We start from the raw sequence: 5,381 nt of genomic DNA, 5'->3' as shown, positions 1-5,381 counted from the left end.
ACACCTAATTTTGTTAGCAACTTCAAGAACTAATACTAATATAGATAACTTGGTAAAAAACTACATAATAAAAAAATAATTAAGTACTGGCTGTTTAATAGTTATTTAGAAATTAATGTTTCAAATAATTCATTTTTACTTTATATATAACCTAACTGACTGAACCCTTAAAAATGTTTATTAACATTAAAACCCTAAACCCTAGTTTGCACATTTGTCTTATTTATTATATTGCTACGTTATTTTCTTCCTTCACGTTCGTACGGGGTTCGTGAGGATTTGGAGTGAGTAATGACAATATTACTTGATGAAGTATCGAAACACACTTTATTTACCAATATTAATCAGGACAGCTCCAAAACACTTTTACAGTCGTCGAAGGTCTACTATAAACACGCTGACTCGATCAGCGAGACAGCCTTCAGGTTATCAGGCTATCACGGTGGAGACAGCTTCACTGCAAAGCACCAGAGTACGGCTCCCGACTCTTCGGTTCAGTCGTTCGCGGAGCTCAACACGCTTTCTCGACGATGCACTAACCTCGATACACTAAGAGACTCCTTCGGTGAACTCGACGACCCACTCGGCACTCGCTGGCCAGCTGTCAACTCGATTGTCTCCGCACGGACTAACTAGACTCGCACTCTAGACGAGACACACTCACTCGCCCTCTCGACGAGGCACTCTGACTCGCCCTCTCGATACTAACTGACTGACTTCGGTGCACTCGACAACCCACTAGGCACTCGCTTTCCGGCTGTCAACTCGATTGACTCGCTGGACGAGACACACTCTCGAAGAGAGACACACACTGACTGATTGCGGACCAGCAGGGTTTATATAGCTGTCGGCTTGTGTTTGAGCACATTCTGGGCTAAACCGGTAAGAATTCATTCCAGAAGGGTCTCCATCAGTCCATGGCATATCGCCAATTTTGCCGCCAAATGGGCGATTTCTCGTCAAACGTGGCAAACCTGCCTTCCCTTGCCAAAAAATTGCTTTGCGGGGAAGCTATCTCACCGCGCTGGTACATTTCGTAACAATATTATTTTTCAAATGCCTGCTACTCAGACTTACATAATGTGCTACTTGCATAAAATCCTGTAATCATTATGATTTTTAATATGCTGGAAAAGCTGGAAGTGGCACGCATATCTCTCTCTCTTTTTTTTTTTTTTTTTTTTTTTTGTGTGTGTGTGTGTGTGTCCAGATAGTGGCACTGTTTCCAAAACGCTTGGTCAGACCTGGCATGCACGTTCTCTTAATTTAATTTGTTCAATGCGAGAATTTTAGTAATACGCGGAACGCTGCAGAGCGTCGACCGTGTTGCGCTAGTCTTTTTTAATAACTGGTTTCAAAATTCATTCATTAAAGTATTCAAACATTGCTTAGAACAGCTTTTCCTTTAAAATTCTCTTAATTCTCGATAATGATACAGGGCAATTAAATATCACATAATTTTAGATTACAATATTTCATAGAAATGCTTATGTTTCCTTAACACTAGTTTTTCGATCATACATTTCATACACTGTTTAAAATACACCTTTTCTGCATACTGTACAAAAGACAATACTATACTACAGAATGTGCATTACTATTAATTTTAATAATTAATTGCTTATATAAATATATCTAATTCATCTTCAGCAGTCATATTAAGTATTGGTACCAGTCCAATAATTTCTTTGTACTTTGAAAATAATGAACATACCATAACAGCTTGAATTGTTGTTGCTTCTGCATTGATTGCATTTTAAGCAAAACCAGAGAAAGTGGCTTACCGTTGTATGTTATTTTTGGTTTTATATGAATTAATTCTGAAAGCCAACTTAATATGAACACAATAATCAATTAATATGAATGATATGGATATAGCACTTATAACATTATAACTGAAGCACAGAGCTAGTAAGTTTATCCAAATATTGCACTGCTGGACCACAGCGATTGGAGACAGACAATCTTTCCACAGAGACACTATTTCACAAACAATATATTCCACAGACCACTATAGACCACAGAGACACTATTTCACGAACACTAGATTCACACACAAAAATAAGCACAAATTCAGCATTTTGACGATAATTTCACTCGCTGAAGGCAGTTGAAGTAAATACACTATTTCACGAACACTAGATTTACACACAAAATAAGCACAAATTCAGCATTCTGACGATAATTTCATTCGCTGAAGGCAGTTGAAGTAAATAAACTGGTGTGCAAAACTTAAGCAACAATGTAAAAATTTAGCAGATAGCCATGAAATTGCAATAAAGGAGGTCTGGAGATCAGTACAATGAACACGTAAGTCAGTAGAAACGTCATGCGTATGCAAATATCAGGAACGAAACGTCAGAGGCGACGTGAGAGTACACAAAACGCGTGATGTCGGCGCGCGCAGCTCAACAGTAGAATAAAAGGAAGGACGGAGACGCAATTCAACATATTCGCTGCAAGTGCCAGTGAGTCAGTTCGTGAAATATGGCTAGAAGAAATCACCTGGACGACTTCACACGTGGAAGAATGATCGGAAAGCTGGAGGAGGGGCATACTGTCACCAGTGTAGCTGCAGAGTTCAGAATCAACAAAAGTGTCGTTTCGCGCGCTTGGAAAGCGTTCCAAACCACAGGTACAGCTGTTAGAAAGGTTGGTGGTGACCGCCCAAGGACGACAACTGCAGGGAATGACCGACATATCGTCTTACAGGCGAAAAGAGGCCGACAGCAATCAGCAAGCGCCATTGCTCAGCAACTCTGTACAGCAACGGAGCGACAAGTGTCGCGGTTTACTGTGGCCAGACGCCTTCACAAAGGGGGCCTATTCGCCCGCCATCCTGAACGCTGTCTCTCGTTGAAAGTTGGCCACCGTTTACAGTGGTGCAGAGAGCACAAAAACTGGACAACTGATCAATGGAGTCTTGTCCTCTTTACGGATCAGAGTCGGTTCAGAGCCAGAAGCGATTCTCAACGCGTTTTGATTTGGAGAGAGGTCGGGACACGGTTTTATCCCAGTAACATCAAGGAAAGACACCGTAACGGTGGTCCTGGAGTTCTTGTCTGGGGAGGCATTATGCTGAACGGGCGAACTAAGCTCCACGTTTTCGACAGAGGGTCTGTAACCGGGAATCGCTATTGTGAGGAGGTACTCCTTCCCCATGTGCGTCTGTTCCGAGGTGCCATTGGCCCAAATTAATTTTTATGGATGACAATGCACGGCCACATCGGACTCTTGCTGTTGAGGAGCTACTGGAAAATAAAGATATCACTCGAATGGATTGGCCAGCGTACTACCCAGATTTAAATCCCATCGAACATGTGTGGGATGCTTTGGGAAGACGCATTGCAGCACGCTTACATCCTCCAGAGAACACCCAACAACTCAAACAGATGCTGATTGAAGAATGGGCACTCTTACCGCAAGAAATGTTGCACCAGCTGGTTCTGAGTATGGAGACGGTGGCAAGCAACCATTACAGTGATGGGAGGGCATATCCCATATTAAGGAACATCTGCTTGTTGTTCTTCCTCTCGGATAGACAAATATGAGTCACGATACTATGCGTTCAATAAAGCTTGTTTTTGTTTGATTCCATACCGTATGCATTGTATTCCTTTTTCAGCTCCGATGCTTTCGTCATCCTTTACGTACATAACACTCTCCTTCATTTCTGCATTTCATGTCTCTCAGTTGATTTCTCGTGGAGTTATGGCAAAAAACCCTGCTGTTGCTTAAGTTTTGCACACTAGTGTAGATACAGAATAATGAGAAGATTCACAATGCGTTCTTTGATTGACAGTGCATTACATTTACTTTTAATATAAGCAATATTATTTATATCAGCCACTGCTTGATTCAATTTCAAAAATGAAGTAAGTCTTTTCAAATGTCTTACAGATGGGCATCTTTACCCAATGACTTGAAAGAACTACTAGATTCTGAATTAATTGCACAGTAGGTTCGAATTTGGCAGCTAGCCAAAACGTGCAAATCTGGAGATGGTTATTATATAAGCATCCAGTAATGAATGTACAGGTCTGCTTCTCATTCCGCCATATATACTGAACAGCTGTGAATTCGTCCTTACTTCAAAAATAAGAAATAAAGTCATATTTCAATAGTGAAATAGTTGCTAATGCGTGATTTGCATTGATTTCAGAAATATGATTTTTTAGTATATAAAATGCATAACTTAATAACTTACTTTATAGATTAGTTTCATTTTTAAATATTTTTCTATAATATTTATAAAAAATATTTGAAGTATTAATTATTTTAACAAAATTTTAAACAATAATTTAGCACGTATTTTAGTACTAATTAAATTTAATAAATCAAAAGTATTAAATTTACATTTCATTAGATGAATCTACCTTAGATTAATACAGTCAAAAGTCTTTAATCCGGACCTCAAAGCTACAAACTTTCTGCGCATGCGCATAATACGTTTACGTATGCGCGTTTAATGTATAACAGACAGTACAAGCTAAGCTAAAATTATCTAATTATCTATTTCAGTTAATGTTGCAGATTGCGTTGTTTCTTAATCTTCTAATTGGATCCGGCTTAAGACGGAGTACATCAAGATGAAATACTACATTCCGTCTTTGATATGATTTAAATTAAATTCCTCGTCATTTTAAATATCACGAATACACATCAAATAGCTTTCTGGTTGCAATTTTCTAATTTCGACTAAGCGTAATGTATGCTTTACGCATGCGCGCGTTGAAAGAAATATTTAATAAAGTAAACAAATAAATATGAAGCTTTTTTTTTTACCCTTTAGATCATAATTGCTCTTTATTTCATAAATTACGGTTTCATGTTTTTAATTTTATAATTTCTGCATGCCATCTTACCAGATTTAAATTGATCTATAATCCGGAATCGCCGAAGTCCCGACGAGTCCGGATTGAAGACTTTTGACTGTATATTTAAATGAAATAAAGTCATGAAACATTGCAAATTAAATCTTACGCGGACTTCAGATTCTTGAAAGGGCAGATTTAGTTTCTTTTCATTCTAAAAATAAAGCTGATGAACTAAAAAAAAAATGCTAAAACGAACGCGTCTAAAAGCCAATGGCATAGCTAGGGGGGACATCAGTCCCCGGACGCAGCATCCAAAGGGCGCCAAATTGATGCTACGAATTAGGATTGTAAGCTAATTTTTATTAATTTAATGTATGTGCTTATTTATATTTTAAGTAGTGTTTTTTAATTTAATTATATTTTAATTAAATGATAGTTATTTTGTGAATTATATGTTTGTAGCAATTTGGTATACGTTTGAGTTGTTGTAAACGTGCATGGAAATAATTTAAATATTTGACAGTAAGTATTCGTAACCATTTTTAATGTTTTGTTATGAATTGG

The sequence above is a fragment of the Stegodyphus dumicola genome, chromosome 9, assembly GCF_044657685.1.
Source record: "Stegodyphus dumicola isolate Sdum_Otavi_A_Nest chromosome 9, ASM4465768v1".
Lineage (NCBI taxonomy): Eukaryota > Metazoa > Arthropoda > Arachnida > Araneae > Eresidae > Stegodyphus > Stegodyphus dumicola.
This window is presented reverse-complemented; position numbering follows the sequence as displayed.